The sequence below is a fragment of the Carassius auratus genome, chromosome 29, assembly GCF_003368295.1.
Source record: "Carassius auratus strain Wakin chromosome 29, ASM336829v1, whole genome shotgun sequence".
Classification (NCBI taxonomy): domain Eukaryota; kingdom Metazoa; phylum Chordata; class Actinopteri; order Cypriniformes; family Cyprinidae; genus Carassius; species Carassius auratus.
In genome coordinates, this window is record NC_039271.1 from 14,661,653 (window position 1) to 14,678,549 (window position 16,897).

Below are 16,897 nucleotides of genomic sequence, written 5' to 3' on the forward strand. Positions count from 1 at the left end.
AGTTGACTAGTCACCATGTTGCCTGACCTTGAATGCTTGCTTATGAATAATGTCTCTCACATAAGAGGACCTTTGTGGGCTACAAGGACCCCATTTGAAACAGACCAGTTTGTAAAATAAGAATGATGGAAGAAAACCGACTTTGGAGATAATGAAATGTAAAACAAGCCTTGAAAGCCAATAATCGAAGCGCTCACTTTTTAGGGGAAAGTGACCCTAATAAGTCCAAGTACAACATAAACTTGTTTCTTCTCTTATTCCAAAAGACAGAAAGCACAGCAAATGGACATGTTTCGTTAACTGTTATCGTTGTGTTAGTTTTCGTTTGGAGCTGATTTTAATTGTAGTTTTTGAGTCATTTCTAATCAAATGTTATTGTGTGACAGAAACTGTAGAAAAGACATGTCAAAATTTTGTTGTTGAATTCCCCCAAAGATGCTATTTTTCTAGATTCTGGTAACTAAATGGGCAGAGTATTGAGTAGAATTGAAAAAATTACGATGTATTTTAAAGCTACATTGTGTAATTTAAAAGATGGATTTTATATCTGTGGCGTGCACAGTATTACACTGCCTGACAATTATTCATGCAGTAAACAACAATTAAAAAACTGTTGATATTCACATTACAAAATTGAAGAATTATCTTGAGCCAGAGATTATCATAATGCTCTGTCTGTAATTATAATCCAGAAATATTAAGTTTTTTGTTGAGTGAGCTTATTAGAATCATTTCACTGACCCCCTGTTATTCGTAATAAGCCCACTTAGCTAAGAACACAACAAACCTCATATAAAAAGCTTTAACTGAATTCATTGTGCTCAGAACACCTCATAAAATTTAGCCACTGATCATTTCAATGTGTGGAAAAAATTGAAACTGAGTAAAATAATCCACACTCCTAAAATTAAAGGTTCTTTATATTGTTCCATTGATAATATTTAACATATATGAAACCTTTCCATTGATCAAAAAAAAAATTCTGGAAAAACTAAATATTTTAAGAACAGTTCAGTAAAAGTTTTTTTGGGGAATCCAAAATGGTTTCTCTGCAGCCTCACTGTCAAAACCCCCTTTTGGAACCTTTATTTGTCAAAATTTGTCCAGTTTGATCTTAAACTATTTAAACTCAATTTGACCAATAAAATCAAATAAACACTTCAAGACTGAGAAAATGTGAAGCATTTATACATTTAAGTGCATAGAGTGGACTTATGTGGAACATGGGTGGACTAAAACAAAACACTACATCTTCAATCTTCAATTTAATGCTCACTTTATGAGACTACTTAATTAGATTTGTCTGGGCTTATATCAGAGTGATGATATCTCACCAAACACCACTAATAAGTCCATTGGATCAGGCGGAGCATGTGTACTTCTGTCAGTCAAGAAATGCTCCACCCATTCTTGCACATCTGTGCTCTGTGATTGGTTAAGAGAAGAAAAAATGTCTCACACATGTCTCTCGCTCCGGGTGGAGTGAGGTACTCTGACAGCGCTTGACACCCGGCTCCACCTCTCTCACTCAGGGATGGACGGTGTGGGAAACGCACAGGGCTCAAGTGAACACACACACACACACAGGCCCTGTGTGTATGACACTAAACCAGTCAGTGGAAAAGTCTTCACCTCTTTAACACAGGCTGGCAGGTGAAGCTAAAGCTCTCCACTGCTAACATGCTAGAGAAGCCAGCCCGCCAGCATGGCCTCCAATCAGGACTGTCAGAATAATAACGGGGTTTTCACTCAAGGGATGCACTCTTGTGAACCCTGATAAACTTACACTGTGTGATCTAGACACACATGCAAAGACAGACATGTTTCTGAGAGGGAGAATAGGGCTCAGTTTCTAAAACCTAATTTATTTTCTCCAAAACCTGCTTACTTTTCCCATTAACCTTTACATGAAATCTCATAGTTACTGATAACTAGAATTGACTCCACGCAACACATAAATAGCGCTCTGCACTGGATACTCTCACTATTGATTGTAATAGAGTTTGATGTTAGCATGTTGCTAGGTAACAGCTTGATACTCTAATGAGCATTAGGTAAAATAATCTATTTTAACTACACCGGGCATTTTTAATGACGTTTTTTGGAACTGAACAGATTTATTAGCTATTAGTTATTAGTATTAGACGATAGCATGTTGCTAAGCTAACAGAATAATACAAAATTATAAAAATCAGATATAATCATTAAATAGTACAAAAAATATCAACACAAATAACATTTTCAATTTCTATAGTGAACTATTTCACTGTCATCTGAACTTACAGTGGCTTTCAATAGTTAACTTCTAAAATATTGGGTAAAATAATATATTTTTAATTATACCAATATTTTTTATGTGTTTTGGAATTGGTCAATACCTTGACATTAACTTTATTTTAGTAGAGTTTGCGAAGATAACAGTTTTGTACTCTAATTATCATAATTTATTTTTTACAAATATTGCCAAAAATAGTCAGTCTTTACACGTAGGAAACTCATCTGTATATTAATTTTGTCTTGCAATTGATTTCATTAAAGTATATGATGTTAGCATTTTGCTAAGCTAATAACTGCTAATAACTTTTGAATCAATTCATAAAATAAGAGAATAAAAATAGTATCGCTCATATTTGCCTTGTTACTGATTTGTTAAAATGTGATCGTCTTTTGTTGGCAGTTGATTTTAATAGAGTCTCAGTAGCATAAAAACACATAAACATTAGGTAAAATAATATACTGTTAATTACACTGTACTGATCGACTCTTTTGAGACTTTTAAATATAGACATCTACATTTACAATCAGCATTTCTTTCACTCCATGGAATTTTTCACTTTTGCTGCTTTAGAATTGTAAATAGTATCTTAAAAGGAAGGGTAATTGAGGTACACATTCCTCAAAGAGTAGAGCATGGTACTAGCAATGCAAAGGAATTATATAAATGCATACACTGAATGCAATGTAAGTTGTTTATAAAAGCATCTGCCAAATCCATAAATGTAAGTTACCTTTTGGAACTGCCTTCAGGAAAACATTCCGTATTGACTTAAGATGCTGCCTCTGTAGGCAGCTCACTCAGTGAATCTCACCATACACAATTGTGTGCAAACACCACAAAATGTACAAGTTTAGTGTGTTAGACAAACTTTAAATAAATAAACTCAGCTCTGCACATGAAATTACACTAATGCGAGCGCCATATAATGAATACAGATGTTTCAGCAGCCAGAGACGGAGACAATCATGGAGAGTGGATGCCAAGCACAGGGTACATGCCCCTGAGGTTACAGGCTGCTTGGAGAAGGTGTCAGGTACGCCTCTTTCTTCCTCTCTCTCTCTCTCACACATACTCACACAAAAGCACTGCACACCCGGATAACAAATCACTGCCGGAAGGAGGTCTGTGAAGCTCTTCGGCTTTTCTAATAACATTTAGGAGACGCTTAAGCTGGTAAATTAGCGAATCTGGACCGCAGAGATATTATTTATGCTTGTCTGCGGTGGAGAATAAGGAGGCTTGATGGGTAAATTGTGTTTAATTCTTGGAAGGGGCCGTTTTTCTGCACCACAGCATGATACGAGATTAATCCCTTGACAACCTTTGCGACACACTTCAGATCACTCGCAAATGTCAGCGATGCAGATTTGCAGTGGGAGAAATGCAGATGGAAGGGACACAAAGATGGTCCGTCTGCACAAATGTAAAACAATCTGGTGTCATATGCATGCATACACATATGCAATACATTCCTTTGCTTACCCCCCCCATCTTTGGCACAAGGGGATCCCCAGTGCGCAAGGGTCTTATGTCACCCCTCCCTCATGTGTGTTCATCCCCGCAAGCTGTGGCACACAGGTTGTGTGTGTGTGCTTGTGAGACAGAGAGAGAGACGCCTCTTGGTCCCAAGTCAAAGCCCAAAGCATCTGGATCACTTTCAGGGGACAGAATCTCCGCATGACCTGCGGAACCAGAGACATTCCAACTGTCAACACACATCCATCCTCTCCCCCTTTCTCTCCATTAATTCTCTCATTCTCTCTTTCCCCCGCGTATGCTTTTCATCTCGAGCCGCTCCACAGCTGGGAGCTCTAGAGGGGAGCTGAACACAGACAGTAATTAGACTGTAAACACTTCCGGATATCAGAGGACTTTAAAGGGTCGAAAATCAACAAAACTGAGATTCTGAAACAAAAGACCACTGACTTCTGTTTGTTTTCTTTGAAAAAAAGAAAAAGAAAGAAAGAAAATCCAATTAGAACGTGAAAGAGTTCAACTGCAACATAAACACATCCTCAAACACAAAGATGTTCTAATGTTGCATTGTAAATTGAGTGGGGGAAACTTTTTGCAAACGTCTGACCACGGCAAACTAAACATAAAATGACACGGCGGCTGTTTCCACGGAACAAGTAATATCTGATAATTACTGTTATTTGCAATATTTCAGACACGCCAATTATGCTTGTCTAGAGAATTTTAATGTATTTCTGCTCTCAAAACAGATGCATGTGGACAGTGTGTATGAGAGACAGATATACTATTTTTTTTTATTAAAAGTAATGCTAAGAGCTATTGTCCTCATTTTAATTTCTTAATGTGTAGTTGGCTTTTTTATTTAACATCAATATTTCGATTACAATTTCTATACATACATAAAGGAATATATATATATATATATATATATATATATTTTTTTTTTTTTTTTTTTTTTTTTTTTTTTTATGTATGTGTAGAAATTGTAACCTGAAATATTGATGTTGAAAATAAAAAACTTGAAAAACCACTTCTTTTAACTATTTTATATATTACCATTGAACATTATGGGTTGAAAAAAACAGATTTCTTAGCTTCAAGTGTCTGGTCTCTGCAAAGACAAACATGGCATGATGTCTGCACACCATCCTTTCTTCCATATAAGAGCATTCAACATATTTCTCCTTTCCAAATTCTTCAAGCTGATTTCATGTGACCTGTGATCTTTTATCAGAGCCGGAGTCTGGCTTGGCTCCTTGGACACACGAGCGCTTGGGATGTTTTTATTGGAATCCTATTTTTTTGTCACAACTCGGGAAAAATAGTGGGTTTGACTTGTGTTTTTTGGCTTCAAAGAGATTTCTTTGAAAACATCATAATCCATAAGCCGATGAAACATGCAGAAATACTCCATCCATGCGAGGATCTGCTCTCTCTGTCCATCAGCTTAAAAATAAAACAGAAAAAAAACAGGCTGTGCTCCATTTAACACTTTTTTTTACCAAATTCTCTTGAGCTATCTAATAATATTCAAGACAAAACTAACATTATGTCTGTGTGTACTGTGGCAAACTCCCTGGCAGTCAGGCGCCGTTTACAGGCCTGTAGTTTGTGGTGTGCAGTGTCCCCTTGCTCTTATTAAAGGACTAACCGCAGGACTAACAGACACCGCAGGATGACCCCACATCTGTTCGGCAGGCCCGCTCTGCGCGAACAACGCTCAGCTCTCAAACAATTACACAAGCCTGGGATTTATCTGGCCATGGTTAAATCCCCGTCACTCAGAATCCTGTGTGTGCTCAACGCACTGTAATCCCCGGACACTGGCACAAATCCCGTCGATCTCATGGTCTCTGATGTCTCATCTGACCCTTCTCATCTCACTCTATCCGACTATTCATGGCAAAGGCCACTAATGTGTCCCTCATGCAAATAACATTAGCTAGGCTGTAAAACACCTACCCTTTCATCCCTGATGGACTTATTCTCCACGCCAGATGCTCCAACTTTGAAAGAATCAGTCATAATTGAAGCAGAGACATGCAATGGTTTTAGATGTTCAAGCTAACATGAAATCAAAATTGATTCTATTTACTTTTTTAATGCATGCTCCTGGTTTTATTATGAATATTTCATTGGTGCACGTTGTTCTGGAGAAAATGTTTTTTTTTTTTTTTTTTACTTTGTAATCTTTAATTAAATGTAGAAATGTACAACTATTTCAGCTGATTTAACTTAGCCATGTACAACAGGTGTTGGATAATGTTAATCAATTGCCAAATAGGCTTCATTTAGCATCATTTTGCATTTGGTCTGGTTATATTCTAGCACACTTTTCAAAAAGCATCTAAATCTAAATAAGTACTGATAGATAAAGTTTTGTCCTTATTAAATTTTTTTTCTCATTTAATATCTAAATAAATGATACATAATAAAGTACATTTTGGTCTGTCAAAGTTATTAACATTTTTAGCATACTTGCTGAATTTGATTGTACTGCAGTTTAATTTGTCAGCATTTTAAAGACTGGTGGGAAATTCTGAGATTAATTGTAATTAAAATAAAGTATTTGTACACTGAGAAATAAAAGCCTGCACATAGTTATGTTACAAATAATTTTGAATTAAAAATGTATCTCTGCAGGTTTATATCTTATTGTACTTTATAAAGGGTAGAAAAAAGGTTTTGTTGAATTAATTATTGACAATTTTCCACTTAATATTTAAATAATCTGCTTTGGCATCTGTGCAAAGACAATATTAAATCCAATTATTTAACAACTCTCTTTATATCAAGTTAATTATTTTTTCATACTTCTGTCTTAAAATACACATGAAAATATACACCTTTATGTTTAAAAAAAAGAAAGAAAGAAAAAAAGTGGAATAATCAAATTTAGGGGGTCCATGGCATCCTAAAAATGTACTATTATCAGGTCTGTGTTCAGAAAATGGACCATTATAAATAATATTATTATAAACTACATGACTCAGGGTGCATTTATGCAATAATGAGGCTGTAACCCTTTGCTTTGAACGAGGGCACAGCATATAAAGAAGAGTGAATATGAAACAAATTTCAGCTACAAAGTCAACAGCTGGCAATAGCGGTCACCGCACCGAGGGCATGAGCAATGCTGCCCCAGATCATGCCAGTGGGGCCTCTCTCATTCTGGCAAATCAAAAACTAATATTTGCCAGAAAAAAAAACAACAACAACAACAAAACAAACAAACAAACTCAAAAGTCTTCGAGCACAGAGCTAATGCCGACTAGGGCAAATTAAAGATGCGCTCCAGTGCACTATCAGTGATAGGGCAAAAACAAGTCTGAGATGGGGAAGGAGGTGCTTTTCTTCAACTAGAGTGACAATACCACTTCATGAAGAGGTCAGCAGTGGGCTTTTGGAAACTAGGGGGCATATGGAGGTACAGGACAAAGCTGCAATGTAGCCTAACTAAAGTCATTTTTCTTAATTGATGGCCTTTCAAAAATAGCTGTGCATTCTGACTAAATAAAATATAAGAATTCATACAGTCAGTTAGTTCATCAATTTTATTTGGCTGAACAATGCACTTTAGCTTTCTGTAAATTAAATCGTTTTTGCCAGTAGGTGACGACAAGTGACTTGTCTTTATGAGTGAGTCACTGAATCACTCGTTCAAACGATTCGTTCGAAACTCTAGTTCACTCAGGAATGCGGCTTGTTCCTCGCAGGCGCGTCCGCGACGGGTTGATTCTGTTGGTTGAACCAAATTTCACAACGGCAGACTGACAAAACTCTGTCTAGAATGTAAGTTACGCAATATTAACTTATTGTTTTATTGACATTTAAATGGCACGAGTAATATACACGAAAAGAGTGCCGTTGGTCTACACATGGTCTGTTACTGCGCACGAGGCAGCGGCCAAATCACATCAGTGCGAATGTTCGGGAAAAAACAGCCCTTTGCTCACTTGAAATTGGTTAATTTGATCGAAAATAGTGTAGTCCTGCCATTGAATGCTCATATTTAATATATCTTATATTTCCCCCTGGGTTATAGATTCATAAAGCTGCAGGTGTGGCTCTCGTGCTGAATGGACATTTGGAGACGCGCTCTGCAGATGAACGGCAGCGAACTGTGTAAGTAATTAAGACATTAAAACGTTCATTAGTCATTACTTTTAAGGTAATTTTGTTAAAATCCTCAAAAAAAAAACAAATAAAAAAAAAAAACAAACAAACAACAAACAAACAAACAAAAAGAGAAACCATATGAAGAACTAAAACGGAGAACTTAAGTAAACTATCACTGGGTCTCACCTTATGCCCTAAATTCACGTAGGTTACTCTTTTATTAATGCAAAAGTCCATAATTTTGAGAGTAAAGCAGAAGAATAGACATGTTTTGTGACGTCTTTTCACTATTAAATGGCCTTCAATCATCTTGTCACAGTCAACTTCCTCATATTCACACACACACACTACACATTTCAGTTAGCTTAATTTACACTAAAAGCCTGGAGAGAAAAGAAGCATGATGTGCCATTCGTGGGACTTTCACGGGAAAGACGCTCCTCATGTTTCTGCATAATGATGCATTTAAAAGTTAATGGCCAAACATGTCATAATGCTGTAGCAGATGAATGAATATTTTTCATAAGGTTAAAGCTGCAGTAGGTAACTTTTGTAAAAATATATTTTTTACATATTTGTTAAACCTGTCATTATGTCCTGACAGTAGAATATGAGACAGATAATCTGTGAAAAAAATCAAGCTCCTCTGGCTCCTCCCAGTGGTCTTATTGCCATTTGCAGAAATGTATCCGCTCCCGGTAAGAAACAACCAATCAGAGCTGCGGTCCGTAACTTTGTTTGGGTTTAAAATGTAGAAAAATTTATATAATAAGTGAGTACACCATGAATCCATTTTCCAAAACGTGTTTTTAGCTTGTCTTGAATCACTAGGGTGCACCTATAGTAAGTGTTTATATTCGGACTATTTTAGATTGCTTCGGGGGTACCGCGGCGGAGTAACCCAGTACCTTTGTGATTCTTCATAGACATAAACAGAGAGAAGTAGTTCCGGCTACGATGTTCTTCCGCAAGACGCAAACAGTTCTGTTTATTAACCACTAGAGCGTCAAAAGTTACTTACCGCAGCTTTAAGTTAAGGTAATGGTATTTATTACTAATCAATCAAACCCCTTTATTTAAACCTCTTTATCTGTTGTTTCACATGTCAGCCGTGTTTGTAGTTTTGTTGTTTAGTTTTACACTTTTATTGGTGTTTGTAGTTTTGAACTGAAGCATTATATTAGTTGTTAGTTTTTTTTTCCACTGAAAGTAACAGACCATCCAGTTACCTTTGGGATACTCATTTCAATGCAAAATTTTGGGACACACTAATTCTAATTCTATGTGCTGATTTTTATATTTAGAACAGATGCATGCAAATTGGGACTCAATACATCTTGTATCGATACAGTCTATGCAGGTTAAGTTTTACACAGATCATGTTTTTGCATCCCTCTATGCTGTTTTCAATAGTTTTTCTGTGTGAACACATGCTAAACGAATGTGTTGCATTCACGTCTTTTTGCAGTGTCTTGCGCATCACACGGCATTATACTTTTTAAAAGCGCGTCTCTAGACCCTGGCTTTTCCCATTCCACTATCCTGCATCTCACATTTTTCATTCTGCTGCTTTTCCAATTGTTTTCTAAGCATGTGGTAGACAGCCCACAGACTGTTGCCCTCATGTTGCCTTGCATCTTTTTCAGCGTGTTGCACTTGACACATCGTTCTAAAAATGCCATACTCAAATTAAAAGTACTTCAACTTTAAAAATTCATCTCTATACCTAGCGTTTTTTTGTCATGTGTCTTTTGTCATGTTCTGTGTGAATCACCTCTTATCCAGTGACATTGGATGAATGATATCCAGGACTGCAGCCTCACGTTTAATCACACATTTGTTTATTCTGATGAGTGGCTGACCGCCCCCCCTCCTTTGTGCGTTAACATGCAGCGCTGCTCCTGTAAGCTTTTAGAGATTTGTTTATTTGTGTTGCGGCTCGTTTTGCAGCTTGCGAGTGACCCCACCCAGTTTTCACAAGAGCTTCTGACAGCAGGCCTGCTTAGCAGCTCCCCTCTCAATTAACATACTATTAGCATAATATTAGCATGTGTGGATTCGGGTGTTAATGGCTGGAGAAAAATGCTTCAAAAATCAATTTGATAAATTACAAATGGAGGCCAGCGGGTGCAAGCGGTCTCTTCACATACCGCTTCGTCAAGCTGTTCTCCAGATAAAGCACAAACACAGTCAAACTGGCGGTACAAAATGTTAAGCGCTGGATCCAAAACTTTTAAAACTGCTGAAATTGCAGTGGTGTTTTGATCATATCAGTGCTAATAATGACGCATGAATAAACAGAATCAAAACTACAAAAGAGTTTGTAACTCTGAGCTCATGTAGGTTTGTTTAGCCAAACATTTGACTTGCAGCATAACGTGTGGAATTGTTAAATTTAAATTGGAAATTTAAATCTCCAATATATTGAATGTGGACTGCAGTTTTATCTTGAAAAGCAGGGTGGCCGATAGCCGATATAAATCAGATATATTATTATTATTATTATTAATATAACTTATACTTTAGATCACAAAGTATTTTTCACAAATAAATATTTAATGAAAATGTAATTAAAATAAGAAGTAAACACTGTAATGCACTTAGGGCACTCAGTAATCTGGGAAGTTTGTGTTCATTGGGAATCATGTTTTTTAAATAAAGCATAGGTAACACTCATTTTACATACAGCACACAGAGAAAATGACATGAATGCAAATGCATAAAGTGCAGCATAATTTGAAAACACGAGTTTAATGTTTAAAGCATTCAATTCACACGACCGACAGACACACAGAGAACACGCAATCATGCTGGATAAAAATACACACTTCACAAAATCTCACAGTTGGATTCGACTAAGTTTGCAAGGTTTGTGAAATTAAATGTTCATTCGTCATTGAAAAGTTTTATTTTAATTTTTAAATGCATATTTACTTTTTATAATGTAAGTATTATAATGTTTGCCTTTCTATTACTAATCAGAGCCGGACAGTAACGGAGGTCATTTTCTTGAGGACGGTACTTAAGTACAATTTTGAGGGATCTGTAATTTACTCGAGTATCATTTTTGGGGAGTACTCATGACTTTACTCAAGTACATTTGAGAGGCAAATATTGTACTCTTTACTCCGCTACATTTCTATCCATAACCATAAGTACCCGTTACTTCTATAAAAAAAAAGAAAAAATAAAATAAAATCTTGCAAACCCTCAAATTGTTTTTTCTTTCTTAAACGTGATTGGATTGTGCAGGCGCAACTGATTTGGACAGCCTATCCACAATCACCTTCAGCTTTCCGCCAAAGACTAAATTACATTTCATTAAGTTGAAGTACAGTACACACATACACACAGAGTTGTTACACAGAGGGCCCTATTTTAACGATCTAAATGCAAAATGTAAAGCGTAAACGTAGGTGCACTCAGGGTGTGTCCAAATCCACTTTTGCTTTTTTAACGACGGAAAAATGGTCCGTGCGCCGGGGCGCATTTTTGGAATGGGTTGTCCCTATTCTCTTAAGTAATGGGCGTAACGTTCATCTCCCATTCCCTTAAGAGCAAGATGCGCTTGCCCCATGGCAGATCACTATTTAAATGACGGAATTTGTTGGTGGAAAAGCCGAAAGCTTCTCAAGCAAAGAAACTGATCTGCTCGTGTGCGAAGTTAAAGCGTGCAAAAAGATCATCTACGGGACAAGCAGAAATCCACCAAAGCTCCGCGCAATGAGTCAGTTAATATTTACCCTGTAATCCTTTTGTTTTTAATATTTGGCATGTTTGTGTGATGCGCATTTCTGTGTGTAATAAGCAAAGTCAACGCGCACTGTGGACCCGCCAAAAAAATATTGCGCCATTGGCTTTAGACTTTAGACCAGGTTTGAGTTGGTCTACGGCGCAGTCTATTTTCAGCTCCTTAAAATATCAATGCGCGAGCAATGCGCCTGAACACACCTCTTTTTTAGACCAGGCATGCTGGTCTAAAAAAGAGGGGTGTTCAGGCGCATTGCTGGCTTTTTTAATGTGGTTAACTTTTTTAATGTGGCTGACACTCCCTCTGAGTTAAACAAACCAAAATCCCGGAGTGATTCATTTACCCAAACAGTACACTGACTGAACTGCTGTGAAGAGAGAACTAAAGATGAACACCAAGCCAAGCCAGATAACGAAGGAAAGATTGACTCGTTAACTCAGAGGGAGTGTCAGCCACATTAAAAAAGTTAACAGCTTAAGTCATTTGTGGACTATTGTGTATTGGAGACGGGAACCATTTAAAATGATTCAGTTCTATTTGGTGAACTGGTTCAAGAAGATCCAGTTACATTGAGTGATTCATTCGCGAACCGGATATCACTCACAACAGACCTGGAAGAGAAGACAATGCTGAATAAAGTCGTAATTTTTTTTAACCAAAATGTATTTTCGATGCTTTAAAAATTTCTAACTGACCCTGTGATGTCACATGGACTACTTTGATGTTTTTCTTACCTTTCTGGACATGGACAGTATACCTTAACACCGCTTCAATGGAGGGACAAAAAGCTCTCGGACTAAATCTAAAATATCTTAAACTGTGTTCCGAAGATGAACGGAGGTCTCACGGGTTTGGAACGACATGAGGGCTAGTCATTAATCACATAATTTTCATTTTTGGGAGAACTATCCCTTTAAGCACGGTCAACCATCATGTTTTGTTTGATTAACATTATATGACATAAACAACAAGTGATATTAGACTGCTGTAACTTTAAGACTTAATACACAGGTGCAATATATTGATACATTTTTTCCTCTTAAACGTTTAATTTCACTGTCAAACACACAAGAGAGATGCAAGACAGGCAGACGTCTTTCAGAGACTAAATAATATGATTTCATATGAATGAACATTGAAGGCCAGCTTTTGATGAAGTCACTGAATGAGAACAAATGTAATGTGTCGTCTGTAAGGGGAAATATGTGTCAGAACTGATTGGACAGAAGCCTTAGGCTGTGCTGTTCCTCTCAATGCCATGCCTGTCTCTCACTCACTGCTAAACTGAAGCTAAACAGCAGAATAAACCATCTACAGCTGTGTTTGCAGGTCTAGAACATCCCCAGACCACACAATTTTTTTTATTATTAAAATTGTTTTAGTCTTTAAGCAATAATAATAATTATAAAAAAGAAGATATAAAACCATCCAGGTCTGGAGTTATGTAAGGCTGAGTAAATGATGAGAGAATTTGAAACGTCTTTGCTCACAGAATAAATGAATCTGTGCTTCCTGTGAAAGGCAATTTCTACAGTGATATTGTTAACTAACAGCTATTACTTTTGCATGAAGCACCTTGTGTCAGAAAAGACTTTGCACCTTTAAAGGTGAAACTAAAGAGAGTAGCCCACATCCAAGTTTGAAATCTGATTATGTATAGACAACAAATACTTTTGCAAAAATGACAGAAAATAAATGTATAATGTGACAAGATTAACTTTAATGAATTTTTCTATTCATTAATCCTGAATGTATCATGGTTTTCACAAAAATATTAAGCAGCACAACTGTTTTGAACGTTGATAATAAGAAGTGTTTCTCAAGCACCTTATCACCTTTATTTATATATCCTTATCCGTATATGAGCATGATTTCTGAAGGATCATGTGACATTGAGGGCTATAGGAATAGTTCCTGAAAATTCAGCTTTGTCATAACAGGAATAAATTAAATTTTAATATATTTCAAGGTAGAGAACAGTTGTTTTACATTTAATAATATTTCACTGTATTACTGCTTTTACTATACGTCTGATCAAACAAATGCAGCCTCGATGAGCATAAAAGACCGCTCTCAAAAATATATATATAAAAAATAACTGACTCCTAAACTTTTAAATGCATATAATTTTTTTTATTTGTTTAGGCTTTTGTAATATCTTGTGGATGTTTAAAGTTCTAAGTGTTGGGTGGTTGATAATTCTGTTTGGTTAGGTTTATATTTAGTGCTTAACCTGTTGTCTGACATTGGCTCTGGTGGCAGCCTTAGTATTTGGCCCCTGTGATGTTGAATGGCATGCGTGTTAACATTTTGCCTTTGTAGTGCAAGTGCAGATGCGTTTGGCTTTGGTCGCGTTAAGGTGTCGTATGCATACACATTTGTCGGTCACTGGTAATGTGTGTGTGATTGTGTGTGTGTTGGAGTTCTGAGTACTCTCTAATCCCCCCCTCTTCATGAATACATTAGCGGAGTGTCTTAAACTCAGCTTAGCTGGTGGCTCTGGAGGCACATCACATCCTATTACCTACTTTAAATCATTAATGTGACATCGTTTTCACTCAATCTCCAAACACCCACGCTTCAAATCTGCACATTTCACTGAGCTGTCACAGAAGCTCTCTGGAACTCTCTCTCTCTCTCACTCACACACACACACTCAGACATATGCATCATGCATACAGACATGGTAACTGTAAAAAATACATAAGCTAGCATGAGCTTACAAACATGTAAAAACAGTAACTACACACTCTGAATTATGCTAATTGCTTCCCTCAGATGATGCTGTTGCCTCGTGAAAACATCTTGCCCCCCTTTTTTCATTCAACACTCAGCAGAGACCGCAATACAGACAGCAGGAAAGATAATTCGAGGAATCAGATGTTTCTTTTCTGTACTTAGCCTCAGACTGAGCAGAAATGCACAAACACACTCTCTTACAAAACACTCTATTCCGTATTAGCTACAGGCAAAAGAATCAAATATTTACAGTGCCTTGAGCTACGCTACTTCATTTAAAGACTTAAAGACTCAATTTTCTAGCCCACTTTCCACTGCATTTAAACGAAAATTTGGAGTACTTAACTCCCTCTCAGACAAACACTCAAGACAGCAGTGCAAACCCACTGGAGAGGAAACACATTACAGGGCCAGAAAAAAAAGACAAGAGCACTGAACCCTGCAGCTTTTAGAAAAGTATTGACATTAACACAACTATCACATTTCATTATGTAAATCTTGTGATTTTCCAAAAATAACCTTACCTTCACTTTCCTTTCTGTTGTTTCCATTCCACCATGCTTGTTGTGGTTAATTAGATCAGCCGTTTGATTGGATGTGATCCATTGTGCTCTCCACATCTGGCTTTCTGATTGGTGGAAAAATTGCGTGCACTGCTACCAAATTAGGTGTGTCTTTTTAGTCAGCCTTGGTTTCTGGAGTATTTTATTTATTTTCTCCAAAGGCATTTCAGACATTTCAGACAAACGTTATAAGCCTTGAAACCAAGTCAAACAGTCACAACATAACAAGGCTTGATTTAAAACATTAAAAAAGTATTTTAAAATTGGAAAAAAGTCAAAAGTACGCAACTGTCTCCTTTTTAAAAGGAAGTGAACTATATAAACAAAGTGTACAATATAACATTCAAAAGTTTATTGGACAATATTCAAGTATGTACAAAAATGCAAGGGTGACTTGGATCATGCCACTCACAGTGCTTGCTACCATTTCCATATTAACAGCAACTACTTTGTTAGAGCTTGTTTAAGGATTGTGGGAAATGTAGTACTTCACTTTTTAATGAACAAAGCAGATGTGTACAATTGCTTAACTTTGATAGTCTTAATTATCAATATAATCAAGATATATATATATATATATATATATATATATATATATATATATATGAATGAGATTTTTACTTGGGTTATAATACTGCTGTGCGCCTTTGAGGGCAAAAACATAGCCTTGTTATTTTTGACTAAAATCTAATTCAGACGTATTCTATGTGCACAGAGAAGTGGTGTTTATGTTGTTTTGGGGGCTGTGATTGTTTGATAACACTGGGCAGTTTTTATTTATTTGTGTCACTAATCGAAATGTGTGGTTTAGAAAGTTTTGTTTGACATATCTAATTTTAAAACATCTTGGACCATCTACTTGAGGGGGAGCAATCAAGACAAACCTTTAAGATTTGTTAAAACTGTAATTCATGAACATTCTTCTCCAAATATTTGTAACCTCAGCAGGTGTCCTACTGTCCGGTGTGACGTACTGTACATCATTCCAGACACATACAGTGACGTTCAGCACTGGGAATTCCCTTTGTTTGGCCAAATCTTGTAATTGCTTCATGTGTTGGCACATAACAGTAGACAGATAGTATTTAGTGTGCAGTGTGGTGCTTTTTGGCAGTTCTGGACTGCTAGAGTTGGTGAGTTGCAGTAGGGCAGAAAAAGGAGCCACAGACACACAGTAGAGATACAGAACACGTCGTTGTTTTTATTTGAGCCTTGACTGGCAGTAATACTGAAAAACGTCAACTTAGAACAGATTGTGGTAACCCACAGCTTGCTTTTTTTTCTTCTTTTTTTTTTTTCCCATAAGAGTACAGTAACTCTTGCTTTTATTGTGGCATGAATAACATCAATAAAAGAGAAAGAAATATACAACTTATATTACACTGTTATGAACAAAATATAAATCTATAACTCTATGCTGTATTTACATAATTATCTTTCTCGATTTTCAAGTTGAGATGGTAAGATAAGTTTCTAAGTACTTTTTGTTTGATGTCCTTTAATATTGTTTTGAGCTCCACACATGACTTTGATTGTCTTATCAATTATTGTTCATAATACAGGCCATCATCATCATCAGAGTATGTGTTCTAAAGACCGTGAGGTTACCATTCAGACAGATTAGTTGACAAGCCAGTCCTTCTTCCAGCATACGTGTCCCTATCAAATTATATGATTGTGGGAATTACTAGATTTGAAAGCATGGTCACATCAGATGGTGGCTATTCTGTGATTGTGACTTTCATTATCTGACAAAGTGTGATTGTGATGTCACTACTGTGAGCTTGATTGACAGAGGGAAACAGTGTGTGGAGCTAAAACAATTCAAGAGATAAAAACATCTGATATGGGCATTCACTGGAGCTTCACTGGAATCAGACAGTTTGATCATTTCAGAAAGTTCATGTCTTCTGTTTAAAAGGAATTGGTTACCAGCTGCTATCTTTCAAAACCCGTTTTACTTTTTTTCTT